Source organism: Petromyzon marinus, chromosome 35 (assembly GCF_048934315.1).
Source record: "Petromyzon marinus isolate PM22_M1 ecotype Great Lakes invasive population chromosome 35, UKy_Petmar_22M1.pri1.0, whole genome shotgun sequence".
Taxonomy (NCBI): Eukaryota; Metazoa; Chordata; class Hyperoartia; order Petromyzontiformes; family Petromyzontidae; genus Petromyzon; species Petromyzon marinus.
In genome coordinates, this window is record NC_133701.1 from 6308561 (window position 1) to 6320816 (window position 12256).

General features: G+C 40.9%; 1 protein-coding gene and 17 non-coding genes across 18 annotated transcripts in view; all 18 read left to right on the forward strand.

Moving 5' to 3' along the window:
- FBXO4 (F-box protein 4) overlaps nt 1-12256 on the forward strand; it is a 93136-nt gene that overhangs the window by 61977 nt on the left and 18903 nt on the right. The window lies entirely within an intron of this gene.
- Nucleotides 164-235, forward strand: TRNAQ-UUG (transfer RNA glutamine (anticodon UUG)). Its single transcript has one exon. It is a non-coding gene; the product is annotated as a tRNA-Gln (tRNA).
- On the forward strand, nt 915-986 carry TRNAQ-CUG (transfer RNA glutamine (anticodon CUG)). The gene has a single exon. It is a non-coding gene; the product is annotated as a tRNA-Gln (tRNA).
- Nucleotides 1664-1735, forward strand: TRNAQ-UUG (transfer RNA glutamine (anticodon UUG)). The gene has a single exon. It is a non-coding gene; the product is annotated as a tRNA-Gln (tRNA).
- Nucleotides 2418-2489, forward strand: TRNAQ-CUG (transfer RNA glutamine (anticodon CUG)). Its single transcript has one exon. It is a non-coding gene; the product is annotated as a tRNA-Gln (tRNA).
- TRNAQ-CUG (transfer RNA glutamine (anticodon CUG)) lies at nt 2800-2871 on the forward strand. Its single transcript has one exon. It is a non-coding gene; the product is annotated as a tRNA-Gln (tRNA).
- TRNAQ-UUG (transfer RNA glutamine (anticodon UUG)) lies at nt 3166-3237 on the forward strand. The gene has a single exon. It is a non-coding gene; the product is annotated as a tRNA-Gln (tRNA).
- On the forward strand, nt 3918-3989 carry TRNAQ-CUG (transfer RNA glutamine (anticodon CUG)). Its single transcript has one exon. It is a non-coding gene; the product is annotated as a tRNA-Gln (tRNA).
- TRNAQ-UUG (transfer RNA glutamine (anticodon UUG)) lies at nt 4656-4727 on the forward strand. Its single transcript has one exon. It is a non-coding gene; the product is annotated as a tRNA-Gln (tRNA).
- TRNAQ-UUG (transfer RNA glutamine (anticodon UUG)) lies at nt 6149-6220 on the forward strand. Its single transcript has one exon. It is a non-coding gene; the product is annotated as a tRNA-Gln (tRNA).
- On the forward strand, nt 7652-7723 carry TRNAQ-UUG (transfer RNA glutamine (anticodon UUG)). The gene has a single exon. It is a non-coding gene; the product is annotated as a tRNA-Gln (tRNA).
- TRNAQ-CUG (transfer RNA glutamine (anticodon CUG)) lies at nt 8406-8477 on the forward strand. Its single transcript has one exon. It is a non-coding gene; the product is annotated as a tRNA-Gln (tRNA).
- TRNAQ-CUG (transfer RNA glutamine (anticodon CUG)) lies at nt 8786-8857 on the forward strand. The gene has a single exon. It is a non-coding gene; the product is annotated as a tRNA-Gln (tRNA).
- TRNAQ-UUG (transfer RNA glutamine (anticodon UUG)) lies at nt 9152-9223 on the forward strand. Its single transcript has one exon. It is a non-coding gene; the product is annotated as a tRNA-Gln (tRNA).
- TRNAQ-CUG (transfer RNA glutamine (anticodon CUG)) lies at nt 9907-9978 on the forward strand. Its single transcript has one exon. It is a non-coding gene; the product is annotated as a tRNA-Gln (tRNA).
- On the forward strand, nt 10655-10726 carry TRNAQ-UUG (transfer RNA glutamine (anticodon UUG)). The gene has a single exon. It is a non-coding gene; the product is annotated as a tRNA-Gln (tRNA).
- Nucleotides 11409-11480, forward strand: TRNAQ-CUG (transfer RNA glutamine (anticodon CUG)). Its single transcript has one exon. It is a non-coding gene; the product is annotated as a tRNA-Gln (tRNA).
- On the forward strand, nt 11791-11862 carry TRNAQ-CUG (transfer RNA glutamine (anticodon CUG)). Its single transcript has one exon. It is a non-coding gene; the product is annotated as a tRNA-Gln (tRNA).

The following is a 12256-nucleotide window of genomic DNA, read 5'->3' on the forward strand; positions in this document are numbered from 1 at the left end:
ACATCACAACCACTAAATCTGCAATAACTGATCTGAATTCCAACATCGTGCTCAATTACTATTTGCCACGATTGGACCTGGCCACATCCCCGCTGTCATTTCGTTCTATTTGCCTTCTCTTTTTCTCAATTCTCACTTGTGTAATGACCCGTGTTTATCAGTTGGTTCCATGGTGTAATGGTTAGCACTCAGGACTTTGAATCCTGCGATCCGAGTTCAAGTCTCGGTGGAGCCAGGTATGTGTGTCCATTACTATAGTCCTAGTAATATGGATTGAATCCTGTATAGAATGTAATTTGCAGGCCATGTCGCCCTTGACGAAGAGCATTATAGCTCAATGGGCATTGAAACTTTGAATTTTTTTTCCACAAATGAACTATTCTTCTTTGGAATTTTGTAGTGAATCATGGTTGCCCAACACACTGAGCTTTTATGCATTGTTTGCGACTTACAGGTTAATTCAGGGCTCAGCAACAATGTTTAAAAAATGGGGACAGAAAGTACTGCAGGAAGAGTGCATTGTTCTGCAACCATTGGTGTTTGTCCCATGGTGTCATGGTTAGCACTCAGGATTCTGAATCCTGCGCGCAGAGTTCAAACCCCCGTGGGACCAAGCCATGTTTAAAAAATGTTTTTTGTAGTTCTATTATCATTAAAATCACGATTTCTGAGTTATTATTTTAACTGAATATGATTCAGCTTCTAAGGCAGCCTGATTGATGAGTCAACAGCGTCCTCCCAAAATCACTCCACATCACAACCACTAAATCTGAAATCACTGATCTGACTTCCAACATCGTACTCAATTACTATTTGCCACGATAAGACCTGGCCTCATCCCCGCTGTCATTTGGTTCTATTTTCCTTCTCTTTCCATCAGTTTTCATTGGTGTGATGAGCACATGTCATCAGTTGGTTCCATGGTGTAATGGTTAGCACTCAGGACTCTGAATCCTGCGTTCCGAGTTCAAATCTCGGTGGGACCTTCCCTTAATTTGTCAAATATTTATTTTGTACTTTTGTTATAATTAGAATCCTGAGTTCTGAGTTATTATTTTAACTAAATATGCTTCAGGATCTAAGGCAGCACGACTGTTGAGTCAACACTGAGTGCTGTGCTCCCAAAATCACTGCACATGACAAACACTAAATCTGCAATCACTAATCTGAATTCCAACATCGTGCTCAATTACTATTTGCCACGATTAGACCTGGCCACATCCCCGCCGTCATTTGGTTCTATTTGCCTTCACTTTTTCTCAATTCTCACTTGTGTAATGACCCGTGTTCATTAGTTGGTTCCATGGTGTAATGGTTAGTACACAGGACTCTGAATCCTGCGATCCGAGTTCAAAGCTCAGTGGGACCTTACTGTGATTTGACAAATATTGGTTTTGTTTTAATTTGAGTTCTAAGTCATTATTTTAAGTGAATATGCTTCAGGATCGAAGGCAGCTTGATCGATGAGTCAACAGTGAGTCCTGTCCTCCCAAAATCACTCCGCATGATAACCACTAAATCTCCAATCACTGATCTGAATTCCAACATCGTGCTCAATTCCTATATGCCACGATTATACCTGCCCATATCCCCGCTGTATTTGGCTTTATTTGCCTTCACTTTTTCTCAATTCTCATTGTGTAATGACCCATGTTCATCAGGTGGTTCCATGGTGTAATGGTTAGCACTCAGGACTTTGAATCCTGCGATCCGAGTTCAAGTCTCGGTGGAGCCAGGTTTGTGTTTTTATTACGATATTCCTAGTAATATGGATTGAATCTTGTATAGAATGTCATTTGCAGGCCATGTCGCCCTTGACGAAGAGCATTATAGCTCAATGGGTATTGAAACTTTGATTTTTTAGTTTTTCCACAAATGAACTATTCTTCTTTGGAATTTTGTAGTGAATCATGGTTGCCCAACACACTGAGCTCTTATTCATTGTTTGTGACTTACAGGTTGATTCAGGGCTCAGCAACAATGTTTAAAAAATGGGGACAGAAAGTACTGCAGTAAGAGTGCATCGCTCTGCAACCATGGGTGATTGTCCCATGGTGTCATGGTTAGCACATCAGGATTCTGAATCCTGCGATCAGAGTTCAAACCCCCGTTGGACCAAACCATGTTTAAAAATGTTTTTGTAGTTTTATTATCATTAAAATCACGATTTCTGAGTTATTATTTTAACTGAATATGATTCAGCTTCTAAGGCAGCCTGATTGATGAGTCAACAGCGTCCTCCCAAAATCACTCCACATCACAACCACTAAATCTGAAATCACTGATCTGACTTCCAACATCGTACTCAATTACTATTTGCCACGATAAGACCTGGCCTCATCCCCGCTGTCATTTGGTTCTCTTTTCCTTCTCTTTCCATCAGTTTTCATTGGTGTGATGAGCACATGTCATCAGCTGGTTCCATGGTGTAATGGTTAGCACTCAGGACTCTGAATCCTGCGATCCGAGTTCAAATCTCGGTGGGACCGTCCTTTAATTTGTCAACTGTTTATTTTGTACTTTTGTTATAATTAGAATCCTGAGTTCTGAGTGATTATTTTAACTGAATATGTTTCAGGATCTAAGGCAGCCTGACTGTTAGTCAACACTGAGTGCTGTGCTCCCAAAATCACTGCACATGACAACCACTAAATCTGCAATCACTCATCTGAATTCCAACATCGTGGTCAATTACTATTTGCCACGATTAGACCTGGCCACATCCCCGCCGTCATTTGGTTCTATTTGCCTTCACTTTTTCTCAATTCTCACTTGTGTAATGACCCGTGTTCATTAGTTGGTTCCATGGTGTAATGGTTAGTACGCAGGACTCTGAATCCTGCGATCCGAGTTCAAAGCTCGGTGGGACCTTACTGTGATTTGACAAATATTGGTTTTGTTATAATTTGAGTTCTAAGTCATTATTTTAAGTGAATATGCTTCAGGATCGAAGGCAGCTTGATCGATGAGTCAACAGTGAGTCCTGTCCTCCCAAAATCACTCCGCATGATAACCACTAAATCTCCAATCACTGATCTGAATTCCAACATCGTGCTCAATTCCTATATGCCACGATTATACCTGCCCATATCCCCGCTGCATTTGGCTTTATTTGCCTTCACTTTTTCTCAATTCTCATTGTGTAATGACCCGTGTTCATCAGGTGGTTCCATGGTGTAATGGTTAGCACTCAGGACTTTGAATCCTGCGATCCGAGTTCAAGTCTCGGTGGAGCCAGGTTGTGTTTTTATTACGATATTCCTAGTAATATGGATTGAATCTTGTATAGAATGTCATTTGCAGGCCATGTCGCCCTTGACGAAGAGCATTATAGCTCAATGGGTATTGAAACTTTGATTTTTTTGTTTTTCCACAAATGAACTATTCTTCTTTGGAATTTTGTAGTGAATCATGGTTGCCCAACACACTGAGGTCTTATGCATTGTTTGTGACTTACAGGTTGGTTCAGGGCTCAGCAACAATGTTTAAAAAATGGGGACAGAAAGTACTGCAGGAAGAGTGCATCGTTCTGCAACCATGGGTGTTTGTTCCGTGGTGTCATGGTTAGCACTCAGGATTCTAAATCCTGCGATCAGAGTTCAAACCCCCGTGGGACCAAGCCATGTTTAAAAATGTTTTTGTAGTTTTATTATCATTAAAATCACAATTTCTGAGTTATTATTTTAACTGAATATGATTCAGCTTCTAAGGCAGCCTGATTGATGAGTCAACAGCGTCCTCCCAAAATCACTCCACATCACCACCACTAAATCTGAAATCACTGATCTGACTTCCAACATCGTACTCAATTACTATTTGCCACGATAAGACCTGGCCTCATCCCCGCTGTCATTTGGTTCTATTTTCCTTCTCTTTCCATCAGTTTTCATTGGTGTGATGAGCATATGTCATCAGCTGGTTCCATGATGTAATGGTTAGCACTCAGGACTCTGAATCCTGCGATCCGAGTTCAAATCTCGGTGGGACCTTCCCTTAATTTGTCAAATATTTATTTTGTACTTTTGTTATTATTAGAATCCTGAGTTCTGAGTGATTATTTTAACTGAATATGCTTTAGGATCTAAGGCAGCCTGACTGTTAGTCAACACTGAGAGCTGTGCTCCCAAAATCACTGCACATGACAACCACTAAATCTGCAATCACTCATCTGAATTCCAACATCGTGCTCAATTACTATTTGCCACGATTAGACCTGGCCACATCCCCGCCATCATTTGGTTCTATTTGCCTTCACTTTTTCTGAATTCTCACTTGTGTAATGACCCGTGTTCGTTAGTTGGGTCCATGGTGTAATGGTTAGTACGCAGGACTCTGAATCCTGCGATCCGAGTTCAAAGCTCGGTGGGACCTTACCGTGATTTGACAAATATTGGGTTTGTTATAATATGAGTTCTAAGTCGTTATTTTAACTGAATATGCTTCAGGATCGAAGGCAGCTTGATCGATGAGTCAACAGTGAGTCCTGTCCTCCCAAAATCACTCCGCATGACAACCACTAATTTTGCAATCACTGATCTGAATTCCAACATCGTGCTGAATTCCTATATGCTACGGTTATACCTGCCCATATCCCCGCTGTATTTGCCTTCACTTTTTCTCAATTCTCATTGTGTAATGACCCATGTTCATCAGTTGGTTCCATGGTGTAATGGTTAGCACTCAGGACTTTGAATCCTGCGATCCGAGTTCAAGTCTCGGTGGAGCCAGGTATGTGTTTTTAGTACGATATTCCTAGTAATATGGATTGAATCCTGTATAGAATGTAATTTGCAGGCCATGTCGCCCTTGACGAAGAGCATTATAGCTCAATGGGCATTGAAACTTTGAATTTTTTGTTTTTCCACAAATGAACTATTCTTCTTTGGAATTTTGTAGTGAATCATGGTTGCCCAATACACTGAGGTCTTATGCATTGTTTGTGACTTACAGGTTGATTCAGGGCTCAGCAACAATGTTTAAAAAATGGGGACAGAAAGTACTGCAGGAAGAGTGCATTGCTCTGCAACCATGGGTGTTTGTCCCATGGTGTCATGGTTAGCACTCAGGATTCTGAATCCTGTGATCAGAGTTCAAACCCCCGTGGGACCAAGCCATGTTTAAAAAATGTTTTTGTAGTTTTATTATCATTAAAATCACGATTTCTGAGTTATTATTTTAACTGAATATGATTCAGCTTCTAAGGCAGCCTGATTGATGAGTCAACAACGTCCTCCCAAAATCACTCCACATCACCACCACTAAATCTGAAATCACTGATCTGACTTCCAACATCGTACTCAATTACTATTTGCCACGATAAGACCTGGCCTCATCCCCGCTGTCATTTGGTTCTATTTTCCTTCTCTTTCCATCAGTTTTCATTGGTGTGATGAGCATATGTCATCAGCTGGTTCCATGATGTAATGGTTAGCACTCAGGACTCTGAATCCTGCGATCCGAGTTCAAATCTTGGTGGGACCTTCCCTTAATTTGTCAAATATTTATTTTGTACTTTTGTTATTATTAGAATCCTGAGTTCTGATTTTATTATTTTAACTGAATATGCTTCAGGATCTAAGGCAGCCTGACTGTTAGTCAACACTGAGAGCTGTGCTCCCAAAATCACTGCACATGACAACCACTAAATCTGCAATCACTCATCTGAATTCCAACATCGTGCTCAATTACTATTTGCCACGATTAGACCTGGCCACATCCCCGCCATCATTTGGTTCTATTTGCCTTCACTTTTTCTGAATTCTCACTTGTGTAATGACCCGTGTTCATTAGTTGGGTCCATGGTGTAATGGTTAGTACGCAGGACTCTGAATCCTGCGATCCGAGTTCAAAGCTCGGTGGGACCTTACTGTGATTTGACAAATATTGGTTTTGTTATAATATGAGTTCTAAGTCGTTATTTTAACTGAATATGCTTCAGGATCGAAGGCAGCTTGATCGATGAGTCAACAGTGAGTCCTGTCCTCCCAAAATCACTCCGCATGACAACCACTAAATTTGCAATCACTGATCTGAATTCCAACATCGTGCTGAATTCCTATATGCTACGGTTATACCTGCCCATATCCCCGCTGTATTTGCCTTCACTTTTTCTCAATTCTCATTGTGTAATGACCCATGTTCATCAGTTGGTTCCATGGTGTAATGGTTAGCACTCAGGACTTTGAATCCTGCGATCCGAGTTCAAGTCTCGGTGGAGCCAGGTATGTGTTTTTAGTACGATATTCCTAGTAATATGGATTGAATCCTGTATAGAATGTAATTTGCAGGCCATGTCGCCCTTGACGAAGAGCATTATAGCTCAATGGGCATTGAAACTTTGAATTTTTTGTTTTTCCACAAATGAACTATTCTTCTTTGGAATTTTGTAGTGAATCATGGTTGCCCAATACACTGAGGTCTTATGCATTGTTTGTGACTTACAGGTTGATTCAGGGCTCAGCAACAATGTTTAAAAAATGGGGACAGAAAGTACTGCAGGAAGAGTGCATTGCTCTGCAACCATGGGTGTTTGTCCCATGGTGTCATGGTTAGCACTCAGGATTCTGAATCCTGTGATCAGAGTTCAAACCCCCGTGGGACCAAGCCATGTTTAAAAAATGTTTTTGTAGTTTTATTATCATTAAAATCACGATTTCTGAGTTATTATTTTAACTGAATATGATTCAGCTTCTAAGGCAGCCTGATTGATGAGTCAACAACGTCCTCCCAAAATCACTCCACATCACCACCACTAAATCTGAAATCACTGATCTGACTTCCAACATCGTACTCAATTACTATTTGCCACGATAAGACCTGGCCTCATCCCCGCTGTCATTTGGTTCTATTTTCCTTCTCTTTCCATCAGTTTTCATTGGTGTGATGAGCATATGTCATCAGCTGGTTCCATGATGTAATGGTTAGCACTCAGGACTCTGAATCCTGCGATCCGAGTTCAAATCTTGGTGGGACCTTCCCTTAATTTGTCAAATATTTATTTTGTACTTTTGTTATTATTAGAATCCTGAGTTCTGATTTTATTATTTTAACTGAATATGCTTCAGGATCTAAGGCAGCCTGACTGTTAGTCAACACTGAGAGCTGTGCTCCCAAAATCACTGCACATGACAACCACTAAATCTGCAATCACTCATCTGAATTCCAACATCGTGCTCAATTACTATTTGCCACGATTAGACCTGGCCACATCCCCGCCATCATTTGGTTCTATTTGCCTTCACTTTTTCTGAATTCTCACTTGTGTAATGACCCGTGTTCATTAGTTGGGTCCATGGTGTAATGGTTAGTACGCAGGACTCTGAATCCTGCGATCCGAGTTCAAAGCTCGGTGGGACCTTACTGTGATTTGACAAATATTGGTTTTGTTATAATATGAGTTCTAAGTCGTTATTTTAACTGAATATGCTTCAGGATCGAAGGCAGCTTGATCGATGAGTCAACAGTGAGTCCTGTCCTCCCAAAATCACTCCGCATGACAACCACTAAATTTGCAATCACTGATCTGAATTCCAACATCGTGCTGAATTCCTATATGCTACGGTTATACCTGCCCATATCCCCGCTGCATTTGGCTGTATTTGCCTTCACTTTTTCTCAATTCTCATTGTGTAATGACCCATGTTCATCAGTTGGTTCCATGGTTTAATGGTTAGCACTCAGGACTTTGAATCCTGCGATCCGAGTTCAAGTCTCGGTGGAGCCAGGTATGTGTTTTTAGTACGATATTCCTAGTAATATGGATTGAATCCTGTATAGAATGTAATTTGCAGGCCATGTCGCCCTTGACGAAGAGCATTATAGCTCAATGGGCATTGAAACTTTGAATTTTTTGTTTTTCCACAAATGAACTATTCTTCTTTGGAATTTTGTAGTGAATCATGGTTGCCCAATACACTGAGGTCTTATGCATTGTTTGTGACTTACAGGTTGATTCAGGGCTCAGCAACAATGTTTAAAAAATGGGGACAGAAAGTACTGCAGGAAGAGTGCATTGCTCTGCAACCATGGGTGTTTGTCCCATGGTGTCATGGTTAGCACTCAGGATTCTGAATCCTGCGATCAGAGTTCAAACCCCCGTGGGACCAAGCCATGTTTAAAAAATGTTTTTGTAGTTTTATTATCATTAAAATCACGATTTCTGAGTTATTATTTTAACTGAATATGATTCAGCTTCTAAGGCAGCCTGATTGATGAGTCAACAACGTCCTCCCAAAATCACTCCACATCACCACCACTAAATCTGAAATCACTGATCTGACTTCCAACATCGTACTCAATTACTATTTGCCACGATAAGACCTGGCCTCATCCCCGCTGTCATTTGGTTCTATTTTCCTTCTCTTTCCATCAGTTTTCATTGGTGTGATGAGCATATGTCATCAGCTGGTTCCATGATGTAATGGTTAGCACTCAGGACTCTGAATCCTGCGATCCGAGTTCAAATCTCGGTGGGACCTTCCCTTAATTTGTCAAATATTTATTTTGTACTTTTGTTATTAGAATCCTGAGTTCTGATTTTATTATTTTAACTGAATATGCTTCAGGATCTAAGGCAGCCTGACTGTTAGTCAACACTGAGTGCTGTGCTCCCAAAATCACTGCACATGACAACCACTAAATCTGCAATCACTCATCTGAATTCCAACATCGTGCTCAATTACTATTTGCCACGATTAGACCTGGCCACATCCCCGCCATCATTTGGTTCTATTTGCCTTCACTTTTTCTCAATTCTCACTTGTGTAATGACCCGTGTTTATCAGTTGGTTCCATGGTGTAATGGTTAGTACTCAGGACTCTGAATCCTGCGATCCGAGTTCAAATCTCGGTGGGACCTTGCTGTGATTTGACAAAAAAAATTTGTTATAATTTGAGTTCTGAGTCATTATTTTAAGTGAATATGCTTCAGGATCGAAGGCAGCTTGATCGATGAGTCAACAGTGATTCCTGTCCTCCCAAAATCACTCATCATGACAACCATTAAATCTTCAATCACTGATCTGAGTTCCAACATCGTGCTCAATTACTATTTGCCACGATAAGACCTGGCCTCATCCCCGCTGTCATTTGGTTATCTTTTCCTTCTCTTTCCATCAGTTTTCATTGGTGTGATGAGCACATGTCATCAGTTGGTTCCATGGTGTAATGGTTAGCACTCAGGACTTTGAATCCTGCGATCCGAGTTCAAGTCTCGGTGGAGCCAGGTATGTGTTTTGATTACGATATTCCTAGTAATATGGATTGAATCCTGTATAGAATGTAATTTGCAGGCCATGTCGCCCTTGACGAAGAGCATTATAGCTCAATGGGCATTGAAATTTTGATTTTTTTTGTTTTTCCACAAATGAACTATTCTTCTTTGGAATTTTGTAGTGAATCATGGTTGCCCAACACACTGGGCTCTTATGCATTGTTTGTGACTTACAGGTTGGTTCAGGGCTCAGCAACAATGTTTATAAAATGGGGACAGAAAGTACTGCAGGAAGAGTGCATCGTTCTGCAACCATGGGTGTTTGTCCCATGGTGTCATGGTTAGCACTCAGGATTCTGAATCCTGCGATCAGAGTTCAAACCCCCGTGGGACCAAGCCATGTTTAAAAAATGTTTCTGTAGTTTTATTATCATTAAAATCACGATTTTTGAGTTATTATTTTAACTGAATATGATTCAGCTTCTAAGGCAGCCTGATTGATGAGTCAACAGCGTCCTCCCAAAATCACTCCACATCACAACCACTAAATCTGAAATCACTGATCTGACTTCCAACATCGTACTCAATTACTATTTGCCACGATAAGACCTGGCCTCATCCCCGCTGTCATTTGGTTCTATTTTCCTTCTCTTTCCATCAGTTTTCATTGGTGTGATGAGCACATGTCATCAGTTGGTTCCATGGTGTAATGGTTAGCACTCAGGACTCTGAATCCTGCGATCCGAGTTCAAGTCTCGGTGGGACCTTCCCTTAATTTGTCAAATATTTATTTTGTACTTTTGTTATAATTAGAATCCTGAGTTCTGAGTGATTATTTTAACTGAATATGCTTCAGGATCTAAGGCAGCCTGACTGTTAGTCAACACTGAGTGCTGTGCTCCCAAAATCACTGCACATGACAACCACTAAATCTGCAATCACTCATCTGAATTCCAACATCGTGCTCAATTACTATTTTCCACGATTAGACCTGGCCACATCCCCGCCGTCATTTGGTTCTATTTGCCTTCACTTTTTCTCAATTCTCACTTGTGTAATGACCCGTGTTCATTAGTTGGTTCCATGGTGTAATGGTTATTACGCAGGACTCTGAATCCTGCAATCCGAGTTCAAAGCTCGGTGAGGCCTTACTGTGATTTGACAAATTTTGGTTTTGTTATAATTTGAGTTCTAAGTCATTATTTTAACTGAATATGCTTCAGGATCGAAGGCAGCTTGATCGATGAGTCAACATTGAGTCCTGTCCTCCCAAAATCACTCCGCATGACAACCACTAAATTTGCAATCACTGATCTGAATTCCAACATCGTGCTGAATTCCTATATGCTACGGTTATACCTGCCCATATCCCCGCTGTATTTGGCTGTTTTTGCCTTCACTTTTTCTCAATTCTCATTGTGTAATGACCCGTGTTCATCAGGTGGGTCCATGGTGTAATGGTTAGCACTCAGGACTTTGAATCTTGCGATCCGAGTTCAAGTCTCGGTGGAACCAGGTATGTGTTTTTATTACGACATTCCTAGTGATATGGATTGAATCCTGTATAGAATGTAATTTTCAGGCCATGTCGCCCTTGACGAAGAGCATTATAGCTTAATGGGCATTGAAACTTTGAATTTTTTGTTTTTCCACAAATAAACTATTCTTCTTTGGAATTTTGTAGTGAATCATGGTTGCCCAACACACTGAGCTCTTATGCATTGTTTGTGACTTACAGGTTGATTCAGGGCTCAGCAACAATGTTTACAAAACGGGGACAGAAACTACTGCAGGAAGAGTGCATCGTACTGCAACCATGGGTGTTTGTCCCATGGTGTCATGGTTAGCATTCAGGATTCTGAATCCTGCGATCAGAGTTCAAACCCCCGTGGGACCAAGCCATGTTTAAAAAAAATTTTTGTAGTTTTATTATTATTAAAATCACGATTTCTGAGTTATTATTTTAACCGAATATGATTCAGCTTCTAAGGCAGCCTGATTGATGAGTCAACAGCGTCCTCCCAAAATCACTCCACATCACAACCACTAAATCTGAAATCACTGATCTGACTTCCAACATCGTACTCAATTACTATTTGCCACGATAAGACCTGGCCTCATCCCCGCTGTCATTTGGTTCTATTTTCCTTCTCTTTCCATCAGTTTTCATTGGTGTGATGAGCACATGTCATCAGTTGGTTCCATGGTGTAATGGTTAGCACTCAGGACTCTGAATCCTGCGATCCGAGTTCAAGTCTCGGTGGGACCTTCCCTTAATTTGTCAAATATTTATTTTGTACTTTTGTTATAATTAGAATCCTGAGTTCTGAGTGATTATTTTAACTGAATATGCTTCAGGATCTAAGGCAGCCTGACTGTTAGTCAACACTGAGTGCTGTGCTCCCAAAATCACTGCACATGACAACCACTAAATCTGCAATCACTCATCTGAATTCCAACATCGTGCTCAATTACTATTTGCCACGATTAGACCTGGCCACATCCCCGCCGTCATTTGGTTCTATTTGCCTTCACTTTTTCTCAATTCTCACTTGTGTAATGACCCGTGTTCATCAGTTGGTGCCATGGTGTAATGGTTAGCACTCAGGACTCTGAATCCTGCGATCCGAGTTCAAATCTCGGTGGGACCTTCCCTTAATTTGTCAAATATTTATTTTGTACTTTTATTATAATGAGAATCCTGAGTTCTGAGTTATTATTTTAACTGAATATGCTTCAGGATCTAAGGCAGCCTGACTGTTAGTCAACACTGAGTGCTGTGCTCCCAAAATCACTGCACATGACAACACTAAATCTGCAATCACTCATCTGAATTCCAACATCGTGCTCAATAACTATTTGCCACGATTAGACCTGGCCACATCCCCGCCGTCATTTGGTTCTATTTGCCTTCACTTTTTCTCAATTCTCACTTGTGTAATGACCCGTGTTCATTAGTTGGTTCCATGGTGTAATGGTTAGTATGCAGGACTTTGAATCTTGCAATCCGAGTTCAAAGCTCGGTGGGACCTTACTGTGATTTGA